At 41.1% G+C, this 21,037-nt stretch overlaps 1 protein-coding gene across 5 annotated transcripts in view; it reads right to left on the bottom strand.

Moving 5' to 3' along the window:
• Positions 1–18,897, bottom strand: part of Taok1 (TAO kinase 1) — a 72,238-nt gene extending 53,341 nt beyond the window's left edge. The window contains exons 1-4 of one of the 5 annotated variants that reach the window (XM_029483185.1): positions 18,254–18,897; positions 16,412–16,498; positions 14,683–14,780; positions 12,395–12,457 (exon numbers count right to left, since the gene is read on the bottom strand). The gene's annotated coding sequence lies outside the window, so the exon portion shown is untranslated. Of the gene's footprint in view, positions 1–5,317; positions 5,357–12,394; positions 12,458–14,682; positions 14,781–16,411; positions 16,499–18,253 lie in introns of those variants that run through there. The other 4 variants (XM_029483183.1, XM_029483184.1, XM_021178413.2 and 1 more) reach the window with 4 other exon arrangements.
• Between the last annotated feature and the right edge of the window lie 2,140 nt (positions 18,898–21,037).

Here is a 21,037-nt window from a genome sequence, read left to right as displayed (position 1 = left end):
GGCAAGCATGGTGGTACACACCCTTAATCTCAGCACTTGGGAGGCAGAGGTAGGCAGATTTCTTGTGAATTCTAGGCCAGACTGGTCTACAAAGCTAGGACAGCCAGGACTGTTAAACAGAGAAACCCTGTCTTGAAAAATCAATTACATCCCACCTCCCCAACCCCCACCCATGCTTTGGCAGTACAAAACTCTGAATGAACTAAATGTAAATATTTAACTTGGAAATTGGGAATGTAGTAGTGAATAATGCTAAACAAATGCAAACAAATGCAAAGCCCTAATTCCATCCCCAACACCACAATCAACTAGCCATATTTATGAGTGTATACACACACACACACACACACACACAAATTAAAGACAAAGCCTCAAGCATGTTAAGCATAGAGAGATGGAGAGATATATGGATGGATGAACAGATAGACAGAGAATGATAGCTCTAAACCTAATGATCCCTCCTCTTTTAAGATTTATTTATTTATTTAACCACTGAGCCATCTCTCCACCCCCACCCCCTTCTCTTTCTTAAACAAGGGCTCTAGTCCACACTGACCGCAAATTCCCCATACAGCCAAGAATGACCTTGAACTGTTGATCCCCTGTCTCTATCTCTTGAGTGCTAGAATTACATGTCCCACCACACCTTCTTTATTAAATGTTGAAGAGCTAAGCAAGCACTTTATCAACTGGGCTATAGCCCCAGCCCCTAAATGGTTCTTTGTTTAATTTATAAATATGTGTATATGTCAGGGACCTAGAGAGGACAGAAGAGAGCATTAGATCTCCTCTATAAACTTCCTGCTGTATGTCCTGAGAATCAAATTCAGGTCCTCTCAAAGAGCAACAAGCACTTTACCATTGATGTATCTCCCCAGCCCAAATGGTAAATTCTTAAAAGTTCATTTTAATTAGAGACAGAAATATTTTCTGTTTCAGATGCTTCTTTTTAAAAATTTAAGGTTTATTTTTATCTTGGGTATCAGTATTTTGCCTACATGTAAGTATGTGCACCGTGTGTGTGACTGGTGTGCCCACCACAGGTCAAAAAAGTGGGTGAGATCCCCTGGAACTAGAGTTTCAGATGGCTGTAAGCTGTCCTATGAGTGCTAGGAACTAAACCCAGATCTTCAGAAGAGCAACCAGTGCATCTCTTCAGCACCTCTTCCATATTCTTCATTTCCCATTTGTTAAGCACAGCACAGCTTATCTACCTATAAGTTTCCTGTTTGGTCAGGATCATTACTATGAATAACAACGACCAAGCCAGCCATATATCCTGTCTAAACAATCTTTGAGCCTCAAGTGTTTAATGTGTCACTTTTTGCAAGCTCATAAGAGAGTATTTCTTCAGTCAAGATACCTTGAGAATCCATTCAAGTGATAAATTCTTACCCTGAAGAACTGCTCCTGTGCACAATCTTAACATATTGCATATATCTCAAGGAGTTCACAGACCTACTATTCAGCAATTCTTTTTCACTATGTTTAAGAATAATATTATTTCTATGATCCTTTCTGGTTCTAAGTCTCTGACTCTACTGCAGTCTAACACAATTGGATAGCCTAAGATTTACATAGGCTCATAGAGCTGTGCTATACTTTGTGCTTTTTGTAGTTTTATAAATAGTCGTCCTAGTTTACAGTCAATTTATCTATGACCGCTAGCTGCTATCCAAAGCTTCAAAGAACAAACTTTAAAAATTCAATGAGATTCTACTAAGCTGTTAGGACTACATGACCTATGAGAGGCACTAAATTAGGAATACATGATAACTGTTCTGCTAAAACTAAGGCAAAAATATTACACAGAAAGAATGCATCTTATTACGTACTAAACTAGAACACCAAAATGAGCCAAAAAGAACTCCGAGAGAACAAGGACAAAATAATTAGAGCACTAGGGACAGAGTTATGGAAGAGTATTTAAACAGATAAAACAGGATTAAAAATAAGTGCAAAGGAGCACAGAATAATGATACCATATTACCAGCAGAGAAGGTATTAAAAGAGTGGTGTATTGAGCAGTTATAGGGTTTTTTTTTAATGCAAAAAAAATATGGAGGGGCTATCAAAGATAATCTTTAAAAAACTAAGCAAGGGCTAGAGAGATGGCTCAGCAGTAAAGAACACTGGCTGCTCTTCCAGAGGTTCTGTGTTCAATTTCCAGCAACCACATGGTAGCTCACAACCATCTATAAGGGGATCTGATGCCCTCATCTGGCCTGTAGATGTATATAGGCAGCAGAACACTCATACATTAAATAAATGTTATTTTTAAAAAAGAGAAAGAGAGAAAGAAAGAAGAATGAATGAAGATCAACCATGGCAACAAATTTCTTCACTATGCCATTGCACAGGCTTATAAAAACATGTAAAGTAACAGAAAAATTGAGGGACTGGGCAGTGGTGGCCCACGCCTTTAATCCCAGCACTTGGGAGGCAAAGGCAGGCAATTTTCTGAGTTCGAAGCCAGCCTAGTCTACAGAGAGTTCCAAGACAGCCTGGGCTATACAGAGAAACCCTGTCTCGAAAAAAAAAGAATTGAAAGTGACTATCAACAAGTACAGGTTGACCCAGAAATAGATTGCATCCAACACCAACGACTTTTATCCCAATCCTTTAACTTTGATGTCAGCACCTTTCTTACCAATCAGCCAACATTCTCACCTGACTATAAACCTGGCTCAGCAAGCATACTATTTGCACCATCATCCTCAAATGTTCCACTCTGAGAATAAACTTTCATGGAAGTAAAAAGTAGTCTCTTAAGAATGTTATAATCGGGGCTGGTGAGATGGCTCAGCGGGTAAGAGCACCCGACTGCTCTTCCGAAGGTCCAGAGTTCAAATCCCAGCAACCACATGGTGGCTCACAACCACCCGAAATGAGATATGACTCCCTCTTCTGGAGTGTCTGAAGACAGCTACAGTGTACTTACATATAATAAAAATAAGTAAATCTTAAAAAAAAAAACTTCAAGGAATAATAAAGGACAGAACACAATGCCTGAAGTCTTTCTCTGACCATCATCTGAGAACACACATCACACACATGTACATACAACACCACAAACGTACATATACCACACATACAAAAACAAAATTATAAATTTAATTTTCTAAAAGAGAAATAGAGTTGGGGATATAGCTCAGTATCAGAGTTGGGAGTGGTAGTGTATGCCTGTATGCCTCTTCATTTGGGAGTCTTAAGCAGAAAAGAAATTTCAAGTCAGCCTTGGAGGAAGAGGGAGGAATCTCACTCCCTCAGGAATCATTCTTCCTGGACATGCCTTAACTACAATAGTTCTTTGCATATTCGTTCTACTTAGCACTTCAACATCTACTATACCAACATGTTTCTCAGTGGTGATTTTGATCCCCAGATAAGAACTGGAAACATTTGGAGACAGATTTTACTGTCACAACTAGAAGACAAGGGCTTGTCACTAACAAGATGAGAGGAATTCAGAGATGCTATATGCTCTAATGGGGCTCAGCAGTTAAGAGCACTGACTACTCTTCTTCTAGAGGTCCTGAGTTCAATTCCCAGCAACCACATGGTGGCTCACAACCATCTAGAATGAAACCTGATGCCCAGATGAGCAGGGCTTGAGGGAAAGGAAAAAAAAGCTCTATTATACAACCTGCCCTTTTCAAAATGGTGATTGATGTAAGGTTGAAAAACCTTGCATTGTATGTATTTATTACTACAACTCTATCATATTCAACTACTCAACTTAAGAGGCTATATATCAGGTCTGTATCCTCCTATAGTATTTAGTAAACAGCACATTTTAAAACCCTATGTTACAAATACAGATATATCTTAAATTAGCCTATTTTGATAACCACAGATAGCAGTACAGAGATCATAGCATTCAGAACAAAACAAAACAAACAAAAAGAGGCTGGATGTTTCAGCTGGTAAAGGCACTTTTCTGCCAAGACTGGCGACCTGAGCTCAACCCATGGGACCCACATGGTAGAAGGAGAGAGCCACAGCTGCCCCAAGTTGTCCCATGACCTCCCTATGTGCGGCACAATTGCACTCGCATGTGCATGCACACACAGAGACAAATAAATAAATAAATGCAAAAATTTTAATGGTTAAAGGACCATTATAAATATGTTTTTGTGCAATGTACAAAGTTTACCCTTGTGTTATTCAAATGCTGATCTCTCTGCCCTCAAATCTTGTTTCAATCTAGGTACAACATTGTAACGCTTATATACCAAGAATCTCCTGTCTCAAGTGTGTGTAAACAATTCTTACCATTTATTCTCTGCCTTGTCAGTAAATGCTTATCACCCAATGGCTGGGCAAAATAGAGACTAGGGCAGGATGTCTGCCAACCAGAGGGAGGAGAAAGGGAAAGGGGGGTGCAGATCAGCCCGGAGGGTGGAGGAATGGGAGCCATGGGGATGGGGTCCAGAAAGAAATCACGGAAACACTGAAGCCTGAAGCCCAGAGAGCCAGATCAATAATATGCAAGTATCATGGCAGATAAGGCTGGGAGATACCCAGAATAACAAAGGAGGTTAAAGATCATTTAACTGCTCAGCTATTGAGGTATAGTTTTAAATATATCTTGGTTTCTCTGTAGACTTATTGAGGACTAGCATAAGGTAAAGAAATACAGCCACTAGATTAATCCACTGCTAATATTTATATTAAAGATAATTCATTTACAGACCACTAACCTATTTTGTGTTTTCCTAGCAAATGCCATAAAAATCATAAATTATAAGCTATCTCAAAAAAAATTAAACAAATTGATTCCTGTACTTAGTACACAATAAATTAAGCCAACTGGCTTACAGAATATGCTTTTTTTGTTTTAATTAATAAACTTTATTATTTTCTTTAAAAATTTGCAAATAAATAAAAACATTACATACCAGAATTAACCAGACTCAAAATCGATACAGGCAATGGACTTCTTTTTATACAGTTAGAATAGGCATTTGGAATGAAAATTGTAACGCTTCACATTAAACTCTCAAGACGGGCGTGGTGGCGCACGCCTTTAATCCCAGCGCTCAGGTTTAATCCCAGCAGTGTACTAATATACATAAAATAAATATATAGTTCTTTAAAAAGTAAGACTATAAAGGGATTAAAAGCAATCAAAATACAAGGTCTATAGTAATACACAGAAGCACATCATAATCTTTTTAATACTTAGCACGCAACTCACATTAATTTTATGAAATAACATACCGTAATACTTGAATATTAAATCTATGTTCTCAAGCAAAAATAAATGTTATTTTCTTAATATGCTCCAAATAAAAAGTTTCACAGTATTGCATACCTGCAAGTTTGCAGTTACTTGAAAGCTGAAGCATGAGGATCACTTGGGCCCAGGAGGTTGTGACCACCCTGAGCAACATAGCAGAACCTTGTCATAATTGAAAATAAGAGTAAATAAAAGGGAACTAGAGATATACCCTAGTTGGTACAGTGACTACCTAGTATGTACAAAACCCTGGTCTGATGACCAGTGCACCATATACCAGAGATGGAGGCATGGTGACAACCCCAGCACTCAGCTACATAACAACTCGAGGCTAGCCTGAGATATATGAAATCCTATCTCAAAAATAAGTTTTTTTCCTTTCTGGGTGACAAGGAGACAGGAATGCATTTCAGTAGCCGTATGCAAATTCACTAAAAACAATTCCTAGCAACCCCCCAAAGTTTTCCCTACTAATTCTACAGTGTACAAAAAAATACAAATAAATACACTTACATGTAAGATGTAACAAACATTCCCAATATAAAAATCTCTCTCAGAATTATTTGCAAAAAGTATTAGCCCTTCCCAGGATCTCTTTGAAAAAGTAGTTAATACTTAACAAAATTTAAAATCTAGGAAAGATAAATATAACAATATTAGCAAATAGACTAGACAGTGAAATCAGTACAAATTTAAAGGTAGAGTTGTTAAAAGAAAAAATGCCACATAAATAATCTTCGGAGACACACAGTTAGAAGTAAAGGGAGCTCTAGAAGAGCTCTTGCCTACTATAGAGACTATTGTTTCCAATTCAGTAAGGGCAGAATTCAATCCAAAAACCTTATGGCAAACAGTATTCCCCTTAATAATATTACCTCTTGCTAGTGTACCACACCCATCATTTAACTGGTACTGTACTTACTATATATTGAGTTCACATTAGTCATAACCTAGAAAGTAATGGCTTAGAATAACTGACAAGCGCCAGGTGGTGGTGACACATGCCTTTAATCCCACCACTTGGGAGGCAGAGGTAGAGGTAGTCAGATTTCTGAGTTCAAGGCCAGCCTGGTCTACAGAGTGAGTTCCAGGACAGCCAGAGCTATACAGAGAAATCCTGTCTCGAAAAACAAAAACAAAAAACAAACAAACAAAAAAAGAATTTGAATTACTCAGGTATGATGGCTCAAGCAGGTCCCCAGCACCTGGGAGGCTGACAGAACACTGATACAAGTTCAGTATCAGTCTGGGCTATATATACACAGTGAGTTCCAGAACAGCCTAGGCTACAAAACGACATCATGTTTCAAGAAAACAAAATTCGGGCTACAGAGATGGCTCAGGAATTAACAGCATCAGGTTTTCTTGCAGAAGATCTGGGTTCAATTCCCACACAAGAGCTTACAACACCTACAACTCCAGTTCCAGGTGATCTGAGAGAAACCCTTTTTTAACCTCTGTAGGTACCCAAGTACTCACTTGGCAAAGACATATATGCAAGCAAAATACCCATACACAAACACCCATACACACAAAAAGTAAAAAAAAAATTATATATAAACACACACATATATACTAACTTGCCAATTACTATTATAATTTATTAATTTGTTAACTTATAAAATATAAATATACTGTTACTATATTTCAAGGTAAAGACACACCCACAAACACTAAGACTATCTAAATAAAAAGCTTAGCTGAGCTGAAGAGATGACTCAGCAGTTAAAAAAGTGCTGGCTACACGTATTCCAGAAGATCAGGGTTCAACTCCTAGCATCCACATTAAGTGGATCTCAACTGTGTTAACTCCAATTCCAAAAAGATCTGACACCATTTTGGAGGGAGTATGTCAGTGTGAGGGCAGGCTGTAAGGTCTCCTATACTCAAACTACATCCAGTATGAGACACAATCTCCTTCTGCTGTCTGCAGATCAAGACGGAAAAGTCTCAGCTGCAACAGCACCATGGGTACCTACATAATGCCATGCTTCCCACCATGATAATGGACTGAACCTCTGAACCTGTAAGACAACCCCAATTAAATGTTTTCCTTTATGAGAGCTGCCATGGTCATGGTGTCCCTTCACAACAATAATACCCAAACTAGGACAATTTTTTTTTTTTTTTTTTTTTTTTTTTTTGGTTTTTCAAGACAGGGTTTGTCTGTGTAGCCCTGGCTGTCCCAGAACTCAGAAATGCGCCTGCCTCTGCCTCCCGAGTGCTGAGATTAAAGGTGTGTGCCACCATGCCCGGGTGACAATTTATTATTATTATATTTAATACATAGAAAGGGCTATTTAAACATTTATTATTATTATTATTATTTAATACATAGAAAGGGCTGAAGAGATGGCCCAGCAGTTTAAAGCACTTACTTCTCTTCCAGAAGTTCCAGGTTGGACTCCCAGCACCCACATGGTGGCTTATAACCATCCAGAACCCATAACTCCAGTTCTAGAGGCTCTGACTCTCTCAACTGACCTCTGAGGGCACCAGGCACACATGTAGTACACATACATACATGCATGCATACATGCATGTAAAACACTCATATAAAAAGAAATAAGGGCTGGTGAGATGGCTCAGCAGGTAAGAGCACCCGACTGCTCTTCCAAAGGTCCTTAGTTCAAATTCCAGCAACCACATGGTGGCTCACAACCATCCGTAACAAGATCTGACTCCCTCTTCTGGTGTGTCTGAAGACAGCTACAGTGTACTTACATGTAATAAATAAATAAATAAATCTTTAAAAAAAAAAAAAGAAATCTAAAATCTAATTTTAAAAACTAGCACACAGGGTCTGGAGAGAAGATGGCTCAGCGGTTAAGAGAACTGACTGCTCTTCTGAAGGTCCTGAGTTCAAATCCCAGCAACCACATGATGGCTCACAACCATCTTTTTTTTTGGTTTTTCGAGACAGGGTTTCTCTGTGTAGCCTTGGCTGTCCTGGAACTCACTTTGTAGACCAGGCTGGCCTCGAACTCAGAAATCCGCCTGCCTCTGCCTCCCGAGTGCTGGGATTAAAGGCGTTGGCCACCACGCCCGGCTTACAACCATCTTTAATGAGATTGGATGCCCTCTTCTGGTGTGTCTGAAGACAACTACAGTGTACTTACATATAAAAAAAAAATCTTTAAAAATAAATAAATAAATAAATAAATCACCGGGCGGTGATGGCACACGCCTTTAATCCCAGCACTTGGGAGGCAGAGGCAGGCAGATTTCTGAGTTCGAGGCCAGCCTGGTCTACAGAGTGAGTTCCAGGATAGCCAGGGCTATACAGAGAAACCTTGTCTCGAAAAATAAATAAATCTAAAATCTAATTTTAAAAAAGTGTCACACAAGGGCTGGGGAGATGGCTCAGCGAGTAAGAACACTGACTGGTCTGGCAAAGGTCCTGAGTTCAAATCTGTACTGGCTGGTTTTGGGTGTCAACTTGATACAGTTGGAGTTATCACAGAAAGGAGCATCAGTGGGGGAAATGCCTCCATGAGATCCAGCTGTGGGGCATTTTCTCAATTAGTGATCAAGTGGGGAGGACCCCTTGTGGGTGGTACCATCTCTGTGCTGGTAGTCTTGAGTTCTATAAGAAAGCAAGCTGAGCAAGCCAGTGGAAGCAAGCCAGTAACATCCCTCCATGGCCTCTGCATCAGCTCCTGCTTTCTGACCTACTTGAGTTCCAATCCTGACTTCCTTGGTGATGAACAGCAGTATGGAAGTGTAAGCCGAATAAACCCTTTACTTCCTCCCCAACTGCTTCTTGGTCATGATGTCTGTGCAGGAATAGAAACCCTGACTAAGACAAAAATCCCAGCAACCACATGGTAGCTCACAACCACCCATAATGAGATCTGACGCCCTCTTCTGGTGTGTCTGAAGACAGCTACAGTGTACTTGTTTATAAAAATAAATGTTTGGGCAGGACTGATGGAGTAGAGTTAACCAGAATGAGCGGAGTCGACCAGAACAAGCAGAGATCCTAAAAATTCAATTCCCAAAAACCACATTAAAGCTCACAACCATCTGTACAGCTACAGTATAATCATATACATAAAATAAAATAAATAAATCTTTCAAAGAAAGTCACACATAAGTATTCAACATCAGGCATAGAGAAATGAACTCTGGTAAGAAATTTTACACCAAATTCTTCCTAAATAAGCAAAACAGTTCTACACCCCACTTGCCTGATTGGAGTTTTTAAATGTGTGAGAGGGTTCCCCCCCCATTTGCTCACTGTAAAGCCTATTGTAAGGAATGAAGTTCTATTTTTTTCCCTTTAGAACTGCCCTCTTCTAGAACGTCTGACTGCTGCAATGTACTCATATATATAAAATAAATAAATCTTATTTAAAAAAAAAAATGCAGGGGGCTGGAGAGATGGCTCAGCCATTAAGAGCGCTAACTGTGCTTCCAGGGGTCCTGAATTCAATTCCCAGCAACCACAAGGTTCTCACAACCATCTGTAATGGAATCTGATGCCCTCTTCTAGTGTGTTTGAAGACAGCTATAGTGTACTCACATATATAAAATAAATAAAAAATTTTTTTAAAAGAATCTATTTTAAAAAAAAAGTATAGAATGTAAGCCAGTTACTCAGGAGTCTGAGGCAAGAGAACCCAAAGTTCAAGGCCTGACTAGTCAACTTAAGGAGGCTGCCTTAACTCTATTATAAAATAGTTTTCAAAAAGGCTAGGAGAAAGCTGGGCTTGGTGGCGCATGCCTTTAATCCCAGCATTCAGGAGGCAGAGGCAGGCGGATTTCTGAGTTCAAGCCCAGCCTGGTCTACAAAGTGAGTTCCAGGACAGCCAGGACTATATAGAGAAACCCTGTCTCGAAAAACGAAAAACGAAAACAAAAAAAGGCTAGGAGAAGCTAGAGAGATGGCAGTTCTTGTAAAGAAAGCAAGTTTGGTTCCCAGCACCTACTTTGGGGCTTACAACCACAAGGTGGCTCACAACCATCTGTAATGGGATCCGATACCCCCTTCTGGTGTGCCTGAAGAAAACAACAGTGTAGTCACATACATAAAATAAATTAATCTAAAACAAAAACAAACAAAAAGGTAAAGTACTAGGATATGCTCAGTGATATGGTACTTGCCTACCATACTGCAGATCCTAAGTTCAATTCCCAGGACTGCAAATTTTTTTTAAATACATAGAATATAATTCACTAGGTTGTTTTCCCCTCCAATAAGACGATGTAATTCAAAAAAAAAAAAAAACTCACACTTTCAGTAGATAAACAGTCTATAAATAAGCTACATAACATTCCTAGACCCTGTAACTCACTCTCTTAAATATTATGTTTATTCATAAACATATATTAATCAACCAATATAAAGTCAACAATCTGCTTGGTGTTTGCTCAGCATCAGGAGTGTATTAAGCAAGTAAAGATCATCCTATTTAAATCTAGCAACTCAGTAAATACCATCTTCACAAAACGTTAAGACTTAACAGGTAAGACAGGTCAGCATGTAAAGATGCTTCCTGCCAACCCTGATGGCATAAATTCATATATGACATATGTGAAGGGAGAGCCTGACAAACTCTTAAGTTGACTTCTTATGCACCCCACTGTTATGATTAAAGAAAAAAATTCTTTAAGCTAAGGAAATTTTGCAGCTTATAAATGCTATCATTAAAATATAGCAATAAAGCCAATGTGATGGGTAAAGGCTCTTGTTGCTAAGCTAATTCAATCTTCAAGACCCACATGGCGAAATGAGAGAACCAACTCCTGCAAACTGTCTTCTCATCTCCATACATATAATGCCACCCTCACTCAAAGAAAGAAATAAATGTAATAATTTTAAGGCTCAAATTTAAAATATGCCAGTTTTACTCTGGCTGATTCTATTCCCATTCCTATAGCTAATAACTATTCCTCAGAAACTAAACTTTACGTGTTCTCCTAAACATAATTCACCTCATTAAAATCATTTGATCAAAAATTTTAACAGAGCCGGGCGGTGGTGGCGCACGCCTTTAATCCCAGCACTTGGGAGGCAGAGGCAGGCGGATTTCTGAGTTCGAGGCCAGCCTGGTCTACAAAGTGAGTTCCAGGACAGCCAGGGCTATACAGAGAAACCCTGTCTCGAAAAACCAAAAAAAAAAAAAAAAAAAATTTTAACAGACACTAGACATGGCCCAGCAGACAAGATCACTTGCTGCTCTTGCAAATGACTTTGGTTCAGTTCCCAGAACCCACAAGGTAGCTCACAACCAATATGCCAGATGCAGGGCATTTGATGGCCTCTTTTGGCTTCTGGGAACCAGATATACAAATGGTACACAGAGATACCTAAGTGCAGACAAGGTACTCACACATTTAATTGATGTTAATTAAATAATCTTAAAAGAATTTTTAAAAGGACTTATCGGGGGCTGGAGAGATGGCTCAGTGGTTAAGAGCACTAACAGCTCTTCCAGAGCACCTGGATTAAATTCCCAGCAGCTATATGGTCACTTGCAACCATCTGTAATGGAATCTGATGCCCTCTTCTGGTGTGTCTGAAGAGAGCAACAGTGTACTCACATACATAAAATAAATAAATCTTAAAAAAAAAAAAAAAGCCAGGCAGTGGTGGCGCACGTCTTTAATCTCAGCGCTTGAGGCAGAGGCAGGCGAATTTCCGAGTTCAAGGCCAGCCTGGGCTACAGAGTGAGTTCCAGGACAGCAAGGGATACACAGAGGAACCCTGTCTCGAAGAACAAACAAACAAATAAAAAAACTCTTCCACCTTTTATTGACCTCTTAATGTTGTCATTATTTAAACTATAATTTAGAACAACAAAAATCTCCTTCTACTGAGTTCCAGGACAGCCAGGGCTAAACAGAGAAACCCTGACTCGAAAAAACAAAACAAAACAAAAAAAAAAAAAAAAAAAAAAAAAAAAATCTCCTTCTACCACAAATGGAAGAGACACAAATACAAGTACTTGTTACCAAATGATGACAGAAATATCTCAACTGAAAATAAGTGTTTCTAGTAGTCAGGAATTCTTGCATGTTTGTTTTTAAAGCAATAAGACACCATTAACAAAACTAAACACCAAATTTTATCACTAAAAATTCAGTACTTTAACCCACCAATAGAATAAAATGGAATGAAACAATAGAGGTTTTTATCTTCTCACTTACATTTCATAACAGGAAATCTTGAATATATTTTTTAAAAATCCAGCCATGAACAAGTTCAGAAACCTAAAAGGTAGATGAACATATGTTGGCACTCTATTTAATGGGACAGTCCCAATTTTATGTAGAACTTGACTATACAAACTTGACTTTTTAAGTGACTCATTCATGTATGATTCTGAACTGAACAGTGGCCCTTCACCAAAAAGCTCCTAATTTCTTAAAAGTTAGAAAAAGTGAAATTTGTTGTTATAGCAGACTACTGATAACCAAAGAGATATGAATGAAAAATAAAGTAATTTTAATATATAAATCAGCCAAACATGGAAGTGCATTTCTAGATGGCATTAAGAAAATAATCTTAAATCTAGTTCATATGTCAACAGCTGACCCCTATATAAATTTGGTATTACTATGTATTCATAACTAGTAAAAACCATCAAATCTTTTTTTTTTAATCTGTACTCCTGGCTGGTCTGGAACTCACTATATAGATCATCCTACCTTGACTCCCAAGTGCTGGGGATTACAATTATGTGCCTTATTCATAGCTAAAATCTGCTATTTTTAATATTCATCCTCCCCACCCCACCCCCACCAGCGCTCTCTTTCTGGAAGAGAGAATCTCAAACTGTGTAAGCCCTATCTGTCCAAGAGAACTTGCTATGTAAACCAGACAAAGATCCACATGCCTCCTAAGTGCTGGGATTAAAGGTGTGCACCACTAAATCAGAGTACAACCAGCAAATTATTAAACTATACTCTTATGGCTAGTTAACAGCCTCCAATCTTAACCTGTGTGGTAGCAAATGCCTGTAATGCCAAAACCCAAAGGTAAGAACAGGAGAAACACCTTGAGCCAGTGTAAGCTATTATGCAATGTAGCAAGACCTAGACACACAAATATAATTAGTTAATTAATTAAAATAAAATAATGCTGTTAACACTTGCTGTTGTTCTTGAAAACAACCAGGGTTCAGTTCTCAGCACCCACATGGCAGCTCACAACCATCTGTCTGTAAGTCCTTTTCCAGGAGTACTCATCTTCTGGACTCTTTGGCCACGGTGAACACACATGGTACATATATGTGTGTGTGTGTGTATAATACATATATATAATATACACATGTATATATAATACATACACACATACATATATACATACACACACATATACACATACATACATGCAAAACAGTCTTACACATTTGAGAGAGAGAGAGAGAGAGAGAGAGAGAGAGAGAGAGAAAACTCCATTGAACACAAATTTCAGTATCCCTATTAGTGTGTTTGCTATTGGTAGAATAGCATTATAACCTGGGACTAAATATGCCTCAATACACAGATATTTAGGACAGGGTCTTGTATAACCCAGTCTGGCTTCAGACTTAATCTGTAGTTAATATGGTCTTTAACTTTTGGATCTTCCTGCCTCCACCTTCATGCTGGGATTATAGGCCACTGACAGAATTACAAGCATGTTCTACCATAACCAGTTTATACAGTGTTGGAGACTGAACCTAGGACCTTAAGCCTTATCCCTATTTAGGGATATTGACTTATATCCCTAGCCCTAAGATATACTTATTTTGTATTAACATACAAGTAATTATCATATCCAAAACTCTCCAGAAATATGTATTATAGAATATATAGCAATTATTTTCTATTTAATTTTTACAAATATTTAGTTCTATATACTACTCTATCTCCTTTAAACCTTTCAAACAGCAAGGATGTAACTCAGTGATAAGATTACTTACCTAGCATCCTCAAAGCCCTGGGTGGGTTTCAGAACAGCAAAACTTTCATCAGAGTTTACATTTGAGACATCTTTATAATGGAAGCAATGTTATAGCAATACTATTAATACTAGCAATACTATTAAGATATTCTTGGGCTGGAAAGATGGCTCAGTGGTTAAGAGCACTGGCTGCTCTTCCAAGGTCCTGAGTTCAAACCCCAGCAACCACATGGTGGCTCACAACCATCTGTAATGAGACCTGATGCCGATGCCTCAGTGGGTAACAACAGTTGCTGAACAAGCATGTGGGCCTGAGTTGAAATTTCCAGAATGCATATAAAAACCTAGCTATGGGCTGGTGAGATGGCTCAGCGGTTAAGAGCGCCGACTGCTCTTCCAAAGGTCCTGAGTTCAAATCCCAGCAACCACATGGTGGCTCATAACCACCCGTAACGAAATCTGATGCCCTCTTATGGAGTGTCTGAAGACAGCTACAGTGTAATTATATATAATAAATAAATAAATATTAAAAAAAAAAAAAACAAACCTAGCTATGCCCAGCACTGTGGGAGGCAGAGAAAGGAGAAAGAAGAATCAATGGGTCTTCTTGTCCATCAGCCTACCCCCAGATACAGCCAAGATACCCTGGTTTTAAAGGAATAAGACAGACAATGATAAAGCAGGATACAACACTCTCCTCAAACACCCCACTCCTTCCCCATCTCCCCATCTCCTTCTCCCTCTCTCTCTCACACACACAGACACATTTTTTTAAAAGACACTCTTAGATCAGTCCTGAGGGACCATGCCTTTAATCCCAGTTCCAGAGTCAGAAGCAAGCCTCTGCAGCAAGTTCAGGAAACCCTGGTCTATATACTGAGTTTCAGGCCATTCAGTATTCAGTGAAATGCTTAAAAAAATAAAATGCACCGGGCGTGGTGGCGCACACCTTTGATCCCAGCACTCAAGGGGCAGAGGCAGGAGGATTTCTGAGTTCGAGGCCAGCCTGATCTACAGAGTGAGTTCCAGGACAACCAGGGCTATACAGAGAAACCCTGTCTCGAAAAACCAAAAAAAAAAAAAGTACTTTGATTATTAAAAGCCTCTAAAGCAGTTGATTCTTAGAAATTCCTCTACTTATAAAACATGAGAATAACCAAATTAACAAATCAGATATCAGAATGCCAAAAATTAAGTCACTAAAGGGGAATCCAGAGAAAGAGCCAGTTGTGAAAGAACAGGAAGTGCTGTGCACTCCATTCTGTGGATGAACTACTTAGAAACATAAGCAGCACACTAATCTGGAATCAGCTCAGACTAACAGCTCTCAGTATTGTCTGGCAGTGCCATCAGGGTCACGAAATAACCCTCAGGCAGGTTTTTCCTTAATAATGAATTTATTTTCTGATCATCAACATACTTTTGCCATATTTAGGGAAGAGCTCCTACCAGCTATGCCTTGGTTATAGTATGACTCAGTAAAGCAATTAACCTACACCCTGTGTATGTCCTTAAATTTTGTAGCTATTGATAAATCCATTCTTCTTGCATCTTTCCAAGATAAAATCAGTCACTCTTTACTAAGCAGTATGTTTGGATTCATCCTTGTATATGAATCTATTATCAACAACAAACTATAAAGCAGAGAAATAGGTATTACAGCATAATTTTTCCTGAATGAGGAGAAAGCTACATATTCTGCAACATACACTTTATGTCATGAAGTAAAGGTTCAAATGAAACTGGGCACAGCAGCTCAGCACTCAGAAGGCTGAGGCAAGACTGCCACAAGTTCAAGGCCAGCTAGGACTGCATAGAAGAACCTGCCTCAACAAAAACAAATTCTAGGCACACTGCCGCAGAGGTAAGACAGGAGATTCAGTTCAGGGATAACCTCAGCTATGAAGTATTTGAAGACAATCTGGACTACATAAGATCCTGTTTCCCCAACACCATCCCCCTAAAAAGAGAGACAGATTCAAATGAATTTGTTCAAAAGAATAGAGCAGAAATGTCCATGTTTTTGAGAAAAACATAATGCAGCTTTCCTAAATACTATGGAGTTAAAAAAAAAATTTAGGACAGGCATAGTGGCCCACACATTTAATCCCAGCACACAGCAGAGACAGGCAGATTTCTTGTGAATTTGAGGCCAACCTGGCCTACATACCAAGTTGTAGACCAGTCAGAGAACTCACTCAGCACTGAATACACAGTATAGTGAGATGCTGTTTCAAAAAAAAAAAAAGTTTAAACTGGAATATGAAAGCACACACCTGTAATTCTAGCACTTGGGAGGTTGGAGACAAAGTTATCAGGAGTTTACAGTCATCCTCAGCAACCAACAGTTACACTAGCCTGGGCTACATGAGAAAGAAAGAACTTAAGTCAATGCCTAGCAGTACTGCTATATCTTTAATCCTCCTATTCATAATTTTAAAATAACTCATTAAGTAAAGCTAGACACAAAATGTGATGTTAATAAAATATCAAGATAATTCATTAGCATAGTTTAGCAATCTTTATTACTGCTAATATTCACATATAGAACAGTTTTAAAACACTTCACTAGTAAATCTAAACAATTAAAAAAAAAAATGGACCCAGGTGTGGAGACTTCACCTGTAATTCCAGCACAAAAGAGGGTGAGAGGCAGAACTGCTAAGTTCAAGGCAGTATGAATACAGAGACCCTACCTATCAAGAGGATTATACATCAAGAGTCTGCTAAAGCCGGGCGGTGGTGGCGCACAACTTTAATCCCAGCACTTGGGAGGCAGAGGCAGGCGGATTTCTGAGTTCGAGGCCAGCCTGGTCTACAGAGTGAGTTCCAGGACAGCCAGGGCTACACAGAGAAACCCTGTCTCGAAAAACCAAAAAAAAAAAAAAAAAAAAAAAAAAAGAGTCTGCTAAAGATGAGAGAAAAAGTAAAAAGTATACATCAAGACTTCAGGACTTGAAGGCTAAGTTTTTGTTTCAAAAGGCACTTACCAGAATGTAAATTTCTGCTTCTACTAACCTCAAAAATGAACAAGTACTACTGCCCAGACAAGATGGTTTCTTTTAAAATTAGGATGACATGAAGCAAAAAAGGAAAAAATGAGTACAGAACACAGATCATAACAGAATTGGGTGCATCACCTTACATTTCCTTAAGAAGGAATATCTGCTACATGAAAGTTTGTAACAATTTTCAGAGACTTTCTGTATCAATGTCATGCAAAATATTATTAACCTTAAAAAGTCACAGCCCGAGGCAAACGTCTGATTATATGAGTTTCAATGTAATAATTTCTAATAATTCTCAAAGAACTACAAAAGCCGAAGGGGACCCTTTAACAGTTCATCCAGGAATTCTCCCCTCTCTCAAAACAGAGTAAGAAAGACATCAAAACTGTTCTAACACGAGGCCATATCCCAACAGTAACAAGAGCGGACATACTTCCCATGGACATATCTCAGGGGAATATCCGAACAGTACTGTCATCGATTTAAAAAGCAAAGGGAAAAAAAAAAAAACTAAGCTCTCTAAGGGAAGCGCCATTGCTTGCCTCTCCAGCCCCCCACCCCCACTTCTGTGTAAGCATGGGTATGTGTACGAAGAAACTGACTTGTACTCCTGCAGCACTGCAGTAGACTAGAAGATGGGGGGGGGGGGTTTCCATCACCCCTTACATTAGAAAGGTATAGATTTCCTTGGGGAGGAGTGGAAATCATCCAGTTTGCAGCCCAGGGCATTCTCCATTCCCAAGAATACAGACGCTACAAAGGAGGAGGAGCGGGATGAGCAGAGAGACCAGAAAAGGACCTCGCGCCTTTAAATCGGGGTGCACGTCAACTCAAATCTCCCTAACTAGAGCCACACCTTCTTAGAAACATCCCCTTCCACCACCTCTTCCGGTGACCCTTAGGAAAAAGGAATGCAATTGCTCTGGCCCCTCAAAACAGGAGGGCGCCCAGCTCACCAGTTTCTTCACCCCACCCACAGATTCACAGACCCTCCCTGTCTCCCTCCCCCACTCTACCCCCAGATCTCTTCTTTCACCCGGAGAGGGCTGAGTGGGCACAATCTCCCCGCCCCCTCCATGTCTTCCTTTCCCAAAGCAGAGGTGCCCTTACCCCTTCGCCGGCAGGTCTGGGGCAGAGCAGACGGGCGCAGACCCCTGGAGCGCTCCGGTGGCCGCAGCGCTGGAGAGCGAGGAGTGAGGAGGAGGGGGCCCGGCGACAGACCGCCGCCCCCCCCCCAGCCACCCAGCCCAGACTCTACGACAAGGGGCCGGGGGGAGGGAGGGGGGGACGAGGGGACGACCGGGGTCGAGGAGGCGCCCTTAACGCTCGGGCTCAGTTAAGATGGCGCGGGGGAAGTGTCGGGAGTCGCCGCCGCCGCCGCCTCGGGGGAACCGGCCCGGGGCCTCGGCCGCCTCCGGTCCTCCCAGCCGAGGCCCTGTCGGTCCCCCGCCGCGGCCCCTTGGCGGGCGGGCCCACGCGCACCCCTCCGCCACCACCACCACCCCTGGGAAGGGGGCGCTCACAAAGAGAAGAGAGGCCGCGGGCCGTCGGGCCGCGGGGCGGGGTCCCCGGGGGCCGAGAGGCCTGGGAGGTTCGCGACTGCTCCGCGCTCTCAGCCCGCGAAGGGCGCAAGACGAGTGGGACCCCCTCCTCTCTCCTCAAGCGGGCGGCCGCACCGGCTCACTCTCTTCGCCACCCTCCCTCTCTCCTTCCAAGCCCTGAAGCCACAGAGCTCGGCCGCTGCCCAGGTTCTCTCCCCCCCCCCTTCCCGACACCACTCCCCTCCTCCCGACAGACATCTCAGCCTCAGATCTCGCGAGACTTCTTGCCTGACAGGCCCGACCCTGCGCGAGACAGGACTGCCGGCGCGCGCGGGCGCGGGCGCGGGCGCGGGCGCGTCCTCTCGGGAGCGCGCGAGTACTTAAAGCTGGGCGGAGTGGCCCGGGTGGCCCCAAGTGCTAGGCTTGGTCCAGTCCCACCCTCAGCTCGCCTTCGCTACGCGGGCGACAGGTGCGTGCTAGTCAGCCCCGGAAATCCTGGGGAGAAGAGCTCCGTGCAGTCCTTCCCTCTTCCCACTTCCAGAACAGCAGCCTCCCACTAATACTGCCAAACTGAAACTTTGCTCCAAAGTGGTGAACATCTCATTCCTACACACACCTTAGTTGGACTCCTCGTGGGACTCAGGGATAAACTTCGCAGCATAATCACTATGTACCTGCGTTTGTGCGGTACTGATGGTTAAATAGTTTGGGAACAGCAGTTAAAGACTTTCATATAAGCCATATTTGTGATGGAAGAAAAAGAACTTCAAAGGGCTTTGTAGACTTAGAGTAAAAAATCGTTTTCAGTAAAAAAGAAGCAAGTTGGCCAGTAATCAGGAAGCAGAGGCAGGTAGATCCGAGTTCTAGGCCAGCCTGGTCTACCTAGTACATTCTGGGTTAGTCAGGGTTACACAGTGAAACCCAGTCTAAAAGCAGCAAAGTAAAGTAGTCTATGTAGGAAAGAGGTAAATCTTAGCGTGGGTTTAGAAACAGTTTTTTAAAATACACACACACACCATCTTCAGTCACCCCTTATCTAGCCTAGGACTTTAGGTAGAACAGACTGTAATTGTTATTGAGGAACTAACAAGTGACCTGGTAGTGATGGGGCACACCTGTATTCTGTAATCCCACCCAACACAAGAGGCTGAGGCAGGAAATCATGAGCCTGAGTTAGAGGCCAGCTTGAGCTATACTTTAAGGACCTCTCTAGATATTGATATAGAGATAGATAGATAGATAGAGGGTTCAGAAATTGAGAGCAAGTTCTGCTTGGTCTTGCAGAGGACAGTTTTCCAGCACCCGTGTAGGACAACGCAAAACCAACACACACACACTAATTAAGAACTTTTTTAAAAAACAGAAAACTCAGCTGGGTATGGTGGTGCATGCCTTTAATCCCAGCACTCAGGAGGCAGAGGCAGGCGGATTTCTGAGTTCAAGGCCAGCCTGGTCTACAAAGTGAGTTCCAGGACAGCCAGGGCTACACAGAGAAACCCTGTCTCAAAAAAAAAAAAAAACAAAAACAAAAACAAAAAAACCTCTTTTATCGGGGTATGGACATGCACAATTTTAGTTCCAGTACTCAGGAAGCAAGAGACAGGAGGATCTCTGTAAGTTGGAAGCCAGCCTGATCTACAAGGCAAGTTTCAGGACAGCCATGGCTCCATAGAGAGACCCTGTCTCAAAAAAAAACAAATATATATACATACAAACACATCCATACAGACACAAAGTGTGTGTGTTCCTAGTGTGGTGTCCTATGGCTGTACCTCTCCCAGTATTTTGTTGTTTGTTGTGGATGCAGGAGAATCAACAGTTCAAAGTGAAGGTTATCCTGGCATCAGGAATTTGAGCCAATCTGGGATTATATAAAACTCAATCTCAAAACCAAGCAAACATACCAAAAAAAAAAAAAAAATGCCAATGCCCATGACTACAGTCATTTAAGAAAACATGCTGGGGCTAGGGAGATGACTCAGCTGCTAAAGTGCTGTGGAATGAGCAGGAGGTCAGTTCAAATCCCCAGCACCCACATGGTGTGCACCTATAATCTGCACACTGGGGAGGTAGAGCTGGGAGGACAGGGACTCACAGCAGCTAGATAGGGCAAATTCCAGTCTTAAGAGACGTCGTTTCAAAAAATAAAGTGAAGGGTTAGCAAGATGACTCAGTGGGTAAAAGGTCTTGCCTTGAAAACCTGCCCGTCTGAGTTCAGTCCCAGGAACTCAGGTAAAGTTCCTGATTCCACAAAGTTCTCCTCTGATCTCCATATCTCTGCATTGCAATGTTCATGCCTACATATACACACTTCATACACCCACATACTAAAAATACATATTTTCTTTTAAAA

The sequence above is a fragment of the Mus caroli genome, unplaced genomic scaffold (genome assembly GCF_978045245.1).
Source record: "Mus caroli unplaced genomic scaffold, Mus_caroli_1 scaffold_13, whole genome shotgun sequence".
NCBI classification, from domain to species: Eukaryota; Metazoa; Chordata; class Mammalia; order Rodentia; family Muridae; genus Mus; species Mus caroli.
This window is presented reverse-complemented; position numbering and strand designations above follow the sequence as displayed.